Source organism: Dama dama, chromosome 20, assembly GCF_033118175.1.
Source record: "Dama dama isolate Ldn47 chromosome 20, ASM3311817v1, whole genome shotgun sequence".
NCBI lineage: Eukaryota > Metazoa > Chordata > Mammalia > Artiodactyla > Cervidae > Dama > Dama dama.
This window is the reverse complement of record NC_083700.1, coordinates 105,242,885-105,258,984: the sequence shown is the minus strand read 5'-3', so window position 1 is coordinate 105,258,984 and position 16,100 is coordinate 105,242,885.

Sequence of the window (16,100 nt, the reverse complement as noted above, 5' to 3'; positions counted from 1 at the left end):
AGGCTTATCATCAGTGAGGTCTGCTGCTTAGACCTCCTCCACAGGAATCAGGTCCCCCCTGATTGGGGGACCCACAGCCTCTCCCTGAGGGACTAACCGAGGAGCCCCTTTCCCAGTGCCCAGGGTTGCAGGCCCCTCTCCCCACTTCTGTGTTCACAAGCTCCCATTTCCTGAGCACCTACTGGGAGTCACCCCCATGAACACAGTAACCAACTCTCCACAATGGTGCCAAGGAACTGAAACTCTCAGATAATAAAGAACCCCAAAGTCATTGCTAATCACATTTGCATAATATGATTTTTTTTCAGCAGATTTACCTTCCTAATTACTCTTGTCTCTAGCCAATATTAAAGTGATTTTGCATTCCCCAAGCATACTGTGATGAGTGAGGCTGCTCCAGAGTGGGTGGGGAGCCAAGCTAAGTCATCCTGGAGGCTGAGGGTTTGCCACCAAGTGGATAATTTCCAAGTGGAGATTAATAAGGCCCTCCTACATTCCTAGCGTGGAAGGCAAGTAACAACTAACATTTGTACGGGGTTTTACGGTTCGCAAAAGACTTCCACAAGCATCGCCTCATTTGATCTTCACAATACTACTGTCATCCAATATGGAAGTGGGAAACTGAGGTCGCTTCTCCTAGGACATTTAGGAGTAAATCCAGGACTTCAACCCAGACCTCCTAGATCCAAACCCCTTTAGGAAGGGTCTCCCAAAGAGACTGTCTTCTTTTGTTTTTTCCTTTATTCCATTTATAAGTAATGCCATATAGTATTTGTCTTTCTTTGTCAGACTTACTTCACTTAGTATGATAATCTCTAGGTCCATCCACGTTGCTGCAAATGACATTATTTCATTCTTTTTATGACTGAGTAATAGTCCATTGTATACAAATCAAATCTTATTTATCCATTTACCTGTTGATGGACATTTAGGCTGGTTCCATGTCTTTTATTTTTAATTATTGATTGATTGACTTGACTGCACCAGGTTTTAGTTGTGGCACACAGGATCTCTGATCTTTCTTGCAGCATGCAGAATCTAGTTGCATCATGCAAGCACTTAGTTGCAGTAGTGGGATCTAGTTCCCTGGCCAAGGATCGAACCCGGGCTCCCTGCATTGGCAGCAGAGTCATAGCCACTGGAACATCAGGGAAGTCCCAAGGCCCTCTTCTTAATTGTACAACCTCTACCACAGATATAGACACTAAAGCAAAGTCATGGCCTGACTTGTTCACACCTCCCTAGAGCCTGGCCCCTGGGTACACCCACTTGCACATTGACTCTGGAATTGACCTCGTGACTTACTTTCAGGGGGACAGTATAAGAAACGCATCACCAGCAGAAACTTGAAAAGTGCTTGCTCCTTGCCTGTTGCCTCTTGCTGCCCTTGGATTCTTGCAGCTATCATGTGAGCCACCCAGGTTAGCCTATTGGAAGATGAGAGACACGTGGTTCACTTGCTCTCATCCCCTGAGCCAACAGCAGCCATACCACTAAATGTGTGTGTGAGGCCATTCTAATCCATTCAGGCCCAGCTGGCATAAGTAATCCAGTTGAGATTAGCCAAGCCAAACCCATATCGTAGAAGTGCCCTGCTGCCAAGCGCCAAGACAGTTTGTTACACAGCAAAAACTAACTGATATAGGTAGCAGTAATTCTCACTGCAGGAAAAGTTCTGGCAGGGTGTGTTTCCATACATGTCAGGCCCACACTCCCTGTTCTGCCATTTTTAATTAATTAGTTTATTTTAATTGGAGGATAATTACTTTACAATATTGTGATGGTTTTTGTCATACATCAACATGAATCGGCCACAGATATACATGTGTCCCCCTCCATTGAAAATAATTTTAATTTCTTTTAAAATTTTTCATCTTTGGGTTGTGCTTTGCAGCATGTGGGATCCTAGTTCCTTGACCAGGGTTCAAACCTGGGTCCCCTGCATCAGAAGCATGGAGCCTGAACCACTGGACCACCAGGGAAGTCCTTCAGCCATATTGGAGCTTTGATCCAGCCTGGGTGATTTCTTTACCCCAAAGATCTAGACTTGCTCAGTTCTGAATTTCTGTTCTCAGAACGTGTGTGTGTGTGTGTGTGAAGTTGCTTCAGTAGTGTCTGATTCTTCATGACCCTATGGACCATAGCCCTCTAGGCTTCTGTGTCAGTGGATTCTCCAGGCAAGAATACTGGAGTGGGACGCCATGCCCTCCTCCAGGGGATTGTTTCAACCCAGGGATTGAGCCCACATCTCTTATGTCTCCTAGCATTAGCAGTCAGGTTCTTTACCACTAGCGCCACCTGGGAAGCCCTCTTAGAATATATAGAAGGCATATTCCTTGATCCATCACCTCACATGCCATAAACTCTCTTCCCTAGTAAATCCCAATCACTGACCTCACCCACTCTTTGCCCCTAGAGAGATCCCACAAGAAGTCAGCTGGAATTTCAGAGGCAGTTGCCCAAGAGAACTAAGTCAGAGCTTCGAAGGCTCGTAAGCAAATCTAGACAGCCACTGAGGTCAGCCTTCACCAAGCCCAGGCACATGGAGTTCTAAATTTTCGTTCTAGTCTTACAAAGTGGTTCTGCTTGAGGTTGGACCAGGATCCTTATCTGCAGACAGTGCTGACCCCAGTCATGCTTCTGCAATCAGCTCCACTCTTTGTTTTAATTGTAGAATAATTACATTACAGTGTTGGGTTAGCTTCTGCTGTACAATAGAGTGAATCGGCTCCGTGTACATTCTATATTTCCCCTGCCCCTTGGACCTCCCTCTCACCCCCTTATCCCACCTAACTAGGTCATCACAGAGTGCCAAGCTGAGCTCTCTGTGCTATACAGGTCTGTCATACAGAGTGAAGTAAGTCAAAAAGAGAAAAATATATATTGTATATTAACACATGTATGTGGAGTTAAAAGACTCTTGCTCCTTGGAAGAAAATCTATGACAAACCTAGATAGCATATTAAAAAGCAGAGACATTACTTTGTCAACAAAGGTCTAGTCAAAGTTATGGTTTTTCCAGTAGTCATGTATGGATGTGAGAGTTGGACCATAAAGAAAACAGAGTGCCGAAGAATTGATGCTTTTGAACTGTGGTGCTGGAGAAGACTCTTGAGAGTCCCTTGGACTGCAAGGAGATCAAACCAGTCCATCCTAAAGGAAATCAACCTTGAATATTCATTGGAAGGACTGATGTTGAAGCTGAAGCTCCAATACTTTGGCCACCTGATGCGAACAGCCAACTCATTAGAAAAGACGTTGATGCTGGGAAAGACTGAAGTCGGGAGGAGAAGGGGACGACAGAGGAAGAGATGGTTGGATGGCATCACCGACTTGATGGAAGTGAGTTTGAGCAAGCTCCGGGAGTTGGTGATGGACAGGGAAGCCTGGCATGCTGCAGTCCATGGGGTTGCAAAGAGTCGTAGACAACTGAATGACTGAACTGAACTGAACTGATGTGGAATCTAGAAAAATGGTACAGAGGAACCTATCTGCAGGGCAGGAATAAAAATGTAGACACAGAGAACAGACCCAGTGGGGGAAGAGGATGGTGGGGCGAATTGGGAGATTAGGATTGACATATACACACTGCTACTGCTGCTAAGTCGCTTTAGTCATGCCTAACTCTTTGTGACCCTATGGACTGTAGTCTTCCAGGCTCCTCTGTCCATGGGATTCTCCAGGCAAGAATACTGGGGTGAGTTGCCATTTACTCCTCCAACATATTGTCTCGACCCAGGGATCAAACTCATGGCTCCTGAGTCTCCTGCATTGCAGGTAGATTCTTTACTGCTGAGCCACCGAGAAGCCCCATGTGTAAAACAGATACCTAGTGGGAACCTGATATAGAGTTCCGTTCTTCCTGGGAGTTGAAGAGCATGCATTGCGGAATAAAAGTACTTGGTACATAGTAAGTACTATATGAGGACCAGCTCCCGCTACTTCTAATGCTACATCTCCTATGACAATTACTATGACAGTAATTGTCATTCTTGTTCTTGTTTTCCATTTCTCAGAGGGAGGACCCTGGAAGGGAAAGATCAAGCTCATGCTCTTGGCCACAAGCCTTCACTTTAGCTTTGTGGGGGCCCCTGTGACCTGTGCAGAGTTCTCAGGTTCAGGTCCCACAATATGCCATTCTCTTCCCTTCCCTCCTCTTCCAGGACCCAAGCCCTAAAGCCTGGACCTAAGCCCAGCCTCTGAAGGTTTCCCTCTGCCTCATTAGCCCTAAAGCTGTTCTGAAATGCACCCACAAGGCTGGTTCTAATTCTGGGGCAAGGACAGGCTTTCTTACCATAGTTTTACCCTAGAAGTCCTTTCATCCTTTCTGCACTCTCCCCTGTCTTGAAGATCACAGTGAGGTAATTCGATGCTATAAACCTGAAGTCAGAAGAATTTAGGTTCAAATCCTGGCTGAATCACTTACTGATTATGTAGTCTTGGGCAAACTTAACATCTGAGTTTAGATTGCTTTGTCTTGACAATGGGTTCTTGATACCTGCCACCTAAAAATTGTTACAAAAATTAAGTTAATGTATGTATATTATTTAGAGTCACAGTAGCTGCTGTAATAGGCTTCCCTGATGGCTCAACGATAAAGAATCCACCAGCCAGTGCAAGACAGGTGGGCTTGATCCCTGGATTGGGAAGATCCCCTGGAGAAGGAAATGGCAACCCACTCCAGTATTCTTGCCTGGGAAATCCCATGGACAGAGGAGCCTGGCAGGCAACAGTCCATGGGGTCATAAAGAGTCAGACACGACTCAGTGACTAAGCAACAACAATCGCTGCTGTAACAAATAAGCCCCAACATTTCAGAAGCTTAACACAATAGAGTGTATTTCTCATTCACATAATAGTTAAATGAGATTATTTCTGTTTAGATGGTGACTTGGGGGCCCAGGCCACTTCTAGCCAGTGGCTTTGCCAACCCCTTAGAGGCCTGAAGCTCTCTGAATCCAGTCAATGGGTGGAAAGGAAATTTGGAGAAGACACAGCTTATTCTTATCCACTTTGGACCAGAAGGAACATGCATTATCTCCCCTCACATTCCACTGATGAAGCCAAGCCATGGGCCCTATCTATTAGTAGATGGAAGGGAGATCGGGAATGGAAACAGTCCCTGGCTGGATAGCACTTCCCCGTGACAGCTCTACAGCATGAAGGGGGTGTAGGGGATATAAGCCTGTGGCGGACAGATGCCCAGCATATCTGCTTATGTCTACAAGTTCTTACAGAAGTATCTTGGATGCAAAGTAAATAATTACAACAGCTACTTCTATGGCCGCTGCCCCCATGACTATTCCCACTGCTACTGTTATTATTAATAGTTGCCCTATAAAATAGAGATAACAATACTATCTCATGAGTTGTGATGAGCATTAAATAAAGATGTTAAAGCATGAATGATAGTACCTCTCTTCCTCCACCCACATCTAAGTCCCCAACTGCCTCTAGGGTGGTTCCTATGGTCAGGCCCTCCTAGGCTGAGCTCCTGCTAGAGAGATACCCAAGGGGCTCAGCAACTTTATAAATTGGAAGCCAGCCCCTCTCACAGGCTCCACCCATGCCAAGGTTATCTAGGCCACTTGTCCCTCTTCTTTACCCTCCTAAGAACCACTATAGACAGTTTCCAAGGTCAGGCTGACCACACTGTATTCATGGTCAGAACAGAATGTTTTCTGCCTGCTTCTCTCTCGGGGCAAAATGGACTCAAAGTAAGAAAAAAGTGAGGTTTCATGTATTACTTCTTTTCCTTCCATGACTTTTCTTCCAATACAAATAACATATCAGGTAGTTCCTTTACAAGATCTGCCCCCCACCACCATCCCACTCACTTAAGTACTGTTCCTGGTTATGTGATTTCTATTCCCTCCCCCTTTTTTCTGGACTGTTAACTATGAACAGGATTTTACTTACAAGATCAGGTCTCCAGAAGCTAGGGCCACTCATTTAAACATGGCTCTTACTAAGACGAGGTTATTAAAAGTCAGTGTGGGCTTTCTGGACAGATAGGAGGGCAACTTGTATGATCTTGTCTTTTCATCACTTTACAGAAGAGAAAAGAAAGAGGTTTGTGTTGGAGACACAGGTGCAAGGAGAGGAGGACAGGAGGAGAAATCCAAAGAGCAAGATGGATGAACTCAGACAGTATTCATCAAACATGCAGCCCATTCTACCCTCTTTCTCAAGAATCATGTAGTAGATTTGAACTCTTGTTCTACCTCCCTGGTTGTGTGATTTTCAACAAATCATTCAACTTCTGGGAGACTCAGTTTCTTAATCTAAAAAATGGGATCCCAATGCCCACTTCACAGAATTATTGAGACAAACTTAACACACACAGAACAGCCAGTGTAGTTTTTACCAGTTGAGCCATCAAGGAAGCCCAAGAATACTGGAATGGGTAGCCTATCCCTTCTCCAGCAGATCTTCCCAACCCAGGAATCAAACTGGGGTCTCCTGCATTGCAGGCAGATTCTTTACCAGCTGAGCTACTAGGGAAGCCCTCTAAGGTAGCCAGTAAATAATAATTCCCTAGGCTTTCCTCCTTCCAAAAGAAATGCAGATTTTAAACTTTCTGAGTCTGAGGTTAGCTGGAATTTTTCAATTTTTTTAAATTATTTTTTCTGAGTATAAAAGCAGCACATTGTTAAATATATCTTTATGTAATAGAACCTTTGCAACACTGCTGAAGCTGAGTCTGGACCACAGAGCAGGAAAGGATGGTCACAGAAGGAAAAAAAATCTTGCTGAATAAACTACATATCAAGTAGCTAGTATTAAATTTTTTGATCTACAAAATAGCAATTTTATATGGCTCAACCTAAATGAAGATATTAATGATAATAATAATAGTAAATGCTTATATAGTGTGATGATAATAATAATAGTAACTGCTTATATAGTGCTTACTATGTACTAAGCATCTTAGTGTTCATTAAATCCTCACAATGTCTCTGCCGGGTAGGTACCACTATAAATCCATTTTATAGCTAAAGAAACTTCAGCACAGAGAAGCTAGGTGACTTGCCTGAGATCACACAGCTAGTCAGTGGCAGAGTTGTCATTTGAACCCTGGTAGTCTAGCTTCAGAGGCCATGACTCAAGCTGCTAGACTTTATTGCATTCTGTGTGAGTCTTTGAGAGCCCTCCTGAGAGGGATCCCACATATCCATTCTGCTCTCGGATAAACAGGGATGACGGAGGGCTGCAGAGCTAGGTCAGCAGGAATGCCCGGAGGAAAGAGAGAGCCGCAATCACCTAGCAGTCAGCCTGCAGTCCTGAGTTCACCCTGGGAAGGGTGATGATGCTCCCCCCAGAACTACAAAGCAGGTATTGGCAGGCATCCAGCTCCGCCCTCTTTCTTGAGCATTTCATTTCTCTGTCCTTTGTGGCATGACCCTCATAAAACTATTTATTTCTTAATTCTGATGGCAGAAAGGAATTTAATCAAGTTGCTTGAATATGACGACAGCCTCCCGCTAAGGCAGCTGCCTCCCGAGGGTCATTGGGAGACAACGCCCTGTTAATATTTAGCTCCAACAGCAAACATTATGGCTTTCAATTTAGAAGATTATGCTGCTGGTTAGTTATGTATCATATGTGCGCACGCACACTCTCTGGGTGGCTCATCTCATCAGCGCGGGAGCATTTTGCCAGGGTTATAAAAAAGGCCATTTTCTCTGTGAGCCCTTTCCACTCAGTGATCCAGTGAAGTAACACCAGGATCAAAACCATGTTCTGAAAAATAATTGATCTATTCAGCAGCTCACAGGTCTGCATTCCAACTGCCCAAAAGAGCCATTTTCAGGGGAAGCCAGGGGCCAACGTGGGAGAGGGCTGATGAAGGAAGGGATCGGTGTACCGCCGCCCTAGTCTGTGGCGCTCGAATCCTGGAGGGATGCTTGGAGCTGTCCGTGGTTCTGAATCCAAGCCGTCCCAGAATTGCCAGAGAGTGGGAATGAATACAGGCTAGAGGGACTGGCGGATTATCTAGGGAGCTGTGCCTATTCTAGGGTCTTGGATCATTACATTTTCCTTCTTTCCAGAGCTCCAAATCCTCTGTATAATTCTGGATCCAATCCTCAGATGCCTGCTCTCCCGCTTGCTCTCTCTGGTGGCTGCCTTCATCTTTAGGAACACATTATACTAGCTACTTCATGATTTATCTGGTGTTTTTTTTTTTTTTTTTTTTTCTTTTCTGTTTGGATGCCTTCTTAGCATGGCACAGAGCCTCTGGTGAGTATGGGAAGCTCAGCATTTCAGAAATACAGACCCATCTCTACTCTGTCTACTCATGCTCCCTCGCTTCAGTTTCCCTTTCTATCTCCTCATCATCTCCACCCCTACACTGGTCCTTTTCTCTCACCTACCCACTTCTTGACACCCTCTCAATCCCTTTTCCACTCCCTCCTCTCTCTCTCTCCCTCTCCCCCCAGATATCTTCCTTATTATCTCTGTCAGTCTCTCCATCTCCGTGCCTTTCTCTGTTACACTTCCTCTTTTCTCCTCTCTTTTTCTCTCTCACCATTTTCTCCTTCCTCTCTAATTCCCTCCCTCATTGTAACTAGCTCCCTCCTTCTCTTCCTGCTTTGTCACTTTCTCTTTCTCTTTGCCTCCCTCTACCCTCTTTCCTAGCCATCCCCTCCCTCTGACCCTCCTTCTATCTTTCCCCATTTCTCTGTGTGTCACTTCTCTTCCTCTCTCTCCCTCCCTTTCTCTCACCTGCTCCCTTCCTCCCTGTCTCCATTTCTCTCCCCCCTTCTCATCCTCTCTTTCTCTGCACACAGATCTCCTCTCTAGGAGCCCCCAGCTGCCTGGTGAATTTATTTCAGCAGCTATTAGGGATCAGCACCTGCCCTGATACTTGGTGGGGAAGATGAGTTTGAGATAAGATGGGCTGTTTCAATCTCAGCACATCTGTAATTGCATTACCATTAAATTGCACCATTTTCCAAAGGTGAGAGCCCAGGGCCCTTGTGCTGAGAGTCTTCTGTAAATCCACTGCCAAGTCCTGCATGATGCGGAGGCCCCAGGCAAAGAGGAGAGTAGACCCAGCTTGATTTGACCACCGTATTAATCCCTCTTGTCTTCAGGGTCTCTTGCTTTCCATTTTGTTTCAAATGTAAAAGAACCCCTGGGAATCATTATTTCCAACCTTCTCATCTCACAGATAAAGAAACTGAAGCTCAAAGGAGGGAAGGAATGAGCCACTGAGTCTGTAGATGTCCCACATTATGCAGGCTTGCTGCAAGTTAGGACTCTAACAGGGGAAAGGAGGGCAGGGGGGAGTGGGGGGACAGGAACCAGAATTTCCAGGTTCCAGGAGGAATGATCTTGGTTCAACATACAAGGATCTATCAGTCTAGTGGGCAGGGTACAAAAATGGCACGTGGAGCAGAGGATAGCAGCAACATGATTTCTCATGGTCTGTCAGATTTGGCCAGGGATACAGAGAACAGGATTCAGCCCCAAGGAGAGGACAGAGCTGGCAAAAGCTAGATGGGGATTGGGCACATTAGTGCTCCAGACAGATGGGCTGGTTTGCAGGGCAGGACTCTATTTCCAACTAGGACCTGGGAGACATAAGCAGGAAAACATTGCAGAAGGCAAACATAAACCCAGGCAATAACGCAGAGGCTGGCAGCAGGGACTCCAGTCCAGGGGCCTACCCAGCTTGTGCATCTGTGAAAGGAGAAGCTTGGAAGGATGGAGCCTGGGGAAACAGAGATAGGGATGGGCTTGAGCCTGGAAGCAGGGGAGGCAGAAGATGCTTGCTGGTTGGGGGTGAACTCAGAGGGAGATTCAACGCTATGGGTTGGGCATCAGGAAGGGCTCCAGACAGGAGGGTATGAGAGAAAAGCAGATGAGCCTGGGGAAGGACCAGTCGTGGCACTAAACACCTAGCAGAAGAGCTCCAGGAGGTCAGAGCGGGTGTCACCGGGAACAGCAGTCTGTCCCCTTAGACTCTGCTCTCCCTCTTTGGAGCCTTGTTTCCCGCTTCTTAGGGAAAACAGAGGTAGGATCATGCATAACCCAAGCTTTTCCTGCACTAGAGGACCATTCCCAATTGCCCACGTATTGTTGACTAGCCTGAGGAAGGAGCGGTTTGGGGCTGGGGATGGGGAAGGCAGAGAGATTATCACCAGAGTGGCCTCTGATGGGTCTTAGAGCCCAGGGTTGCCCACTCCTCAGCCCCTGGTGCCAATGGCAGTAGGAACCTAAGCAGGCAGGCTGAGAAGATGCAGGTCCTCAGTGCATCATCCCCAGCTCCAGGTCTGGGAGGCCAGCAAGCAAGCAAACAAACAGCTAGCAAATGCATCTCTGTGCTCCAGGGTCATCCTGCCACCATAGTTACATCTGCTTTGGCAAAGCAGTTACTTTGAAGCCCAGCCTGATGCAGAGAGAGCATGCAGCACCCAGGACAAAGCAGGGGGGTTTAATGATGTGAAATAGCTCCGTGTATAATCTGGGTGCACTACAAGGGCTGCTGAGAGCCTCTAAAAGCTTCCCCGAGCTGGCCCGCCTCTGAGGCTGGCCCATTATGTTGTTTGTTGCCTTGTGATCAGGATGACGCCAGCCCCGGCTCCAGCCACACTACTGCTTTTCCCAACTCCAAGCACCCACGGGGCCCCCACCGTGGGTCAGCGGGCACAAGGCCAGCTGCCCCAGCAGTTCTTAGATAAATCAATTAGGATAAATGAGCTTAGTGATGTATGATGCCCTTGCTCCACTGCGTGCCTTCTGAACTATTAGTTCTTTGGAGAAGATTAATTACGGGAGTGCCTTGCTAATGCTCTTTTAATGGAATCTGTTATTTAAGTTTAAGAAGAGCAGGTATTGAATGTATGGGAGTTAGAAACCTGTTATGTGCATCCCAAATCAGGGGCGATGAATGGAGCTAACCTCGGGATAGACCTGTTGAAACAAAAGGAGATCCAGTAATCACTCTGAACCGTGCAGAAGGTTGCGCCAAGTCTGGGAAGGTTTTCCTGGAAGTGATTGCATGTTTTTGTGGAGTTAACTTTTCATTCTATTTGAAGAGGCATTGTCATGTTGGTGGAAACAGTAGAAAAATAGAGAAGCTGTTGAAGGGAAGAGGCAAGTGACCTTAAATAAGTCATGGAGTGGGGTATAGACAGAAAGAGCTCATTTGATTTGGGGTCATATTAATAGAGGTATAATATTATGAGCAAAGGAGGTTTTAGTCTTGACCTAGGCAGTCACCTATAATGTGAACAGTGACTAGAATGATGAAAGTTCAAAAACAGAATCCTATGAAATTTACAAGCATCTCCTAGGAGATGAGGATGGGGAAAAGCACAGCTAGCAATCATTCATCTTCTAAAGCAATGGTTCTCAGCCCTGGCTGTTTCTTAGAATCATCTAGAGGAAGTTTAGAAAACACTCATACCCAGACCTCTCCCCCAGAAATTCTGTTCCAATTGGTCTCAGATGGACCTAGGCACTAGTATTTTTTTTAAAGTTCCCCAGGTGCTTCTAGTGTGAAGTCAAGGTGGAGAACCACTACTCTAAAGAGCACCACAGGTAGGAGGGATGGGACTCATGATGTGCAACTCCAGAGAACAGAACACACATGAGTGGATGGAAGGTTTTGTCCTAATACATGGGAATCCCACAGTGGGTGAACCAGTAGAGAACGGGGATAGAGTGAGCTGGAGGGAACGGGTTGGGTAGAAGATGCTAGCAACTGATGCAGAGTATTGAGCAGGTAGGACCATCATAGAGAGCCACATAGAGGTGGAAACACTTTGCAATCAACCTCACACTTGTTTCCTGAACCTTCACAAAGGAGAATATGGAGGAGTCAGCCATGTCACCAGGATTCCCACCTCCTCAGAGCCCAGTGGAGGCTGGAGGCAGTGCAACAGGTGTTTCTGGACAGAAGCAACACTCAGAGCTGGATGGAAGGGTCAGAGCATTATGACCAAGGCTGAGTAGGAATACATTCAGGTCTCCAGGCAGTTGCCAGGTGCCCAGGAAGGGGGCATGGTCCTGCCACAAGGAAGAAGGCATCTGGCAGGAACCGAGCATAAAACCCAGGGTTCCATTCTCCTGGACAAAAGTTCAGGACTGGGTTTCTGTCCTGGAAGAATTATCAGAACCACAAGCCCCTCTTACCAGGAATAGTGGCAGCATTGGGGGATAAAGGGAATAAGTGTGCCCTAAATAGCTACTAGAGGCCAGGCCCCATGCAGGGGCTCCAGGTCTATTATCCCTTACTCCTAACAATGGCCCTGCAATCATAGGAAGTTAGGAACATATTACAGACGTGAAAACTGAGGGTCAGAGAGGTTGGTCTCAGCCAGGGTCTGGCTGCAAAGCTCTTTCCATGGCCCCACGCTGAGGGGCCATACTGGCCTGTGGCGGACTGTATGTGCCCAGGCCTGAAGCCAAGAAAAGCAGGTAGCAATGCTGGTGGGGGCTGGGGGAGCACACCAACTCCTGCCAGGCCAGGTCCTCATCCACCCCTAAAGTGGATGAGACAGAAGCCGAGGGTCTCCGAAGCTCCAACAAGTGGAAATGGGATATACAGGATGCTGTGTGATGTGGAGGCTGGGCTAGGAGCTTCACGTGTGTGGTGCTGGTCTCACTAAGCCAGAGGCTCTGAGAAGCCTCCATGTCATCTGCCAAATGGGAATGGCACCCTCTGGGTTGTACTGTGCCCTGCAGGGTTATAGGGGGTGGGTCTGAGAGGTTTGGAAATATTACTGACCCCAAATAGGGCAAAGTCTCCTGCAATGAAGCATGATTCCCTAACACCTACACACACTCATACTCTCACACACACACACACAAATACACACATACACACATAGACACAGACATACGTACAAGCTCATTTACACACAACCTATGAATTACACTGTGTTCATTTCCCTGCTCTCCCCAAACCTCCGGTAAAGTCTTATTTAAATATTCCAGCCCAATCTCAACTAGGCCAAAGTTTTTCAATGCTTAGGGCAGAATAACAAATCAAGAGTGGAATGCCCTTCAATGCATATAGGAGGAGCATGATAAATATTTGGCCAAGGAAAGAATAGATGAATGAATGAATGAATGACCTTGTACCACAATTGCAGTCCTAACAATTCACATGTTTATACTGAATGCTTTACAGTGAACAGTGAGCTTTAACACATTTTATCCCAGATAACCCTGTGACAGGTCTTATTCCCACTTGACAGACGAGACAGCTGAAGCTCAGAGAGGTCAAGTCAGATTTCCAAAGATATACAGCTAGCAAATACAATAGAACAGGAACTGTAGAGCAGAGAGCCACGTGAGGCCTGCACTTGGAACAGTTTAAGAATTAAAATCCCGCGGGACCTGTCCAGAAGCTCTCCTAGCCTCCCCCTCACCCACTCCCCCTGCCCTCTTTTCTCCCTAGTGCTCCTCACCTCCTGACTTTATCACCCAAGTATTCATGTACCCATCATGGTCAGTTTCTCCCAATAGCAAGCAGGCTCCAGGTTGACCATCGCGTCCCCAGTGCCCAGAAGATGGCCCAGCACTTAAATGACCCACCAAGCAGTGATTCGTGCCTGGGGAGGGATTGCTCTGAGGGTCATGCTGGGGCCGTGAGGGGTATTCCTGTCACACGGCCAACTCCTCTATGTCCTTCTTCGCAAAGGTTCAGTAAACAAATGTGAGATTGGTTACCAATTATTTCAGCCACTTTTCATACAATGGAGTTAACAGCTGACTGAGCTACAATATATCAATTGTGTAAATTTCTAGGACATTTTCATGTTTCAATCTCCTTATGTATTTCTAGTTGACCAGACTTGTTCAAATTACCGTTAACTTCAATCCCATCACCTGGCTCACCAGGCAGGAAGGCAGTGGCTGGGGTTTAACTCTTCGAGGGCCATGGAGGGGACAAGGGAGAAGTCTGGGGCTGGCAAGGGGTGGAAAGGACCTGTTGTTAAAAGTCGATCAGCTCTGGGGAGTCCCTAGTGGTCCAGTGGTTAGGACTCTGTGCTTCCACTGAAGGGGGCCTGGGTTCAATCTGTGATGAGGGAACCTAGATTCTACATGATGTGCAGCCAAAAAAAGAGAAGCAGGGTGAGAAAAACCAAACAGCTTCTTTACTGTGTAGACCTCATTCCTTATTTTCCACCAAGGCTTCTAATCACTTTCCATCCAACTTCTGTATCTGGTCAGGTTCTGTTCTCCACGGACCTTAAGGCCAGTTCCTGCTACATTACCACCCAAACCAGTCACTGATAGAACCTCTCCTTAACTAGTCACACTTCAAATTCAAAGTGGTGCAGTAGACGCAGGGAAGGAGATGTTGAGAAAGCGTGGGCTCCACCACGGAAAGTTATAATCCAGTAGGAGTCGGAGAAGAAGGGAAACACTAAAAGGATTTAAGGCTGGAATAAAAACTTGCTCGTCACTCTGTTCTTAGTACCTGGCACAGAATTTGGCACATAGCAAGACCTAAAGACTATTTCTTGAATAAATGAATGAGTAAGTATAATATAAAGACCATGCGTAGGCTTAAGACCAGATAACTGGCTTCAAATTTTGGATCTACCATGTGATCCTGGGTCAATCACCCCCCTGAATGATGATTTCCTCATCTTTAATACAAGCAAAGCATTCAGAGAGGGAAGGTGCACACGAAACCATCCCCCACAGAGGGAATGAAGCTCTTGTAACTGTCAATGAAAGAACTATCAAAAATACACAAAGGACCCACATCAATCATGAAACAGAAGTCACAGTTCAGTTTATTTCGCAATGATGTAAACTTCACAATTCTTCCTACGAGATAAAAAATAAATAAATCTACTGCTATATCTGAGAAATCTGTAAACCTCAAACATTGTAGTTCCACCGTGCCTAAAGTCTAGGAGATAGGGACAGTGCCAGTGGGGCTTTCGTGACTGTCTGTCTCCCTGGGATTGGGTGCTACCTTCCCTGTAGACAAGGAGAGGGTGTTCAGGGGAGCACAGCTCACCAGAGAGAGCGGGAGAGCTTCCCGGGAAAGGAGGAATATGATGTGAGCCTGGGGATCCAGACAGGATTTGACGACATGAAGATGCAGTCGGTGGTCTCCCCTGGTGTTAGGCCAATGAGAACTAGGGATAGTTGTTGGATTCTGTCCTGTCCTAGCCCAGCCTGGCTTTTGAGAAGAGCAACAACAGGCCTCCATGTCTGAAGAGCAGCATCCCCATCCTGGGTCCTCCTGGACTGCCCTCTCTGGGTCTCAGCTTCCTCATCTGTAGAATGGGCATGATGGTTCCCCCTTCTCAGGACTGCTTTGTGAAGGACAACGTCTTCTTAGTTGGAGCACTTGGGATTTTCACTGCAGTGTGTGAGCTCTCTAGTTGTGGTGCGTGGGCTCCAGAGTGCCTGGGATCGGTAGTTGTGGCATGGGGGCTTAGTTACCCTGCAGCATGTGGGGTCTTAGCTCCCCAACCAGGAATCGAGCCCACATCCCCTGTATTGCAAGGTGGATTCTTAACCACTGGACACCAGGGAAGCCCTCCCCACCGACTCCCCACCACTAGACCTTTCTATTGCCCACCTGACCTCCTTCTGAGCCTAAAAAATGTCAGCATCCTGTCCCTTCCTGTCCAGGCCTGTCCACCTCCCAAGGCCAGGGTCTGCTTTGTAATCAAGCCAGGAAAGTGGGCCTTGAGCAGAAGCCTCTCCCTACAGGCCTCCTGAAGCTAGGATGGCACCAGCCCCTCCTGGGGCTTCCTCTGGAAGTCCTTCTCCAGATCAGCCCTGTGACCTTTGGGCACCAGGAATCCAGGTGCCAGGGTGAGCAAGTCCCAGTAATTAAAGGCGACTGGATCACCCTGCCCTGCCCCTGAGGGGTCTGGGTGGGATGGCTAAGGAAGAGGGCTAGATCAAAGGCGGCACAGCCTCCAACTTACAGTCATATATCCCCGGGCAGGACCGGCATGCACAAAGCTGATAACTGGTCCAGTTTTCAGAAATATGAGTTCAGGCTTCTCTGTGTCCATACCTCTCTCTCCGCACCTCTGCCTAGGAGTATCAGTCCCTCCCCTGCAACATCCCGCCGTGGAGACCAGGTCTGAGGTCACCCAGTGATGGGG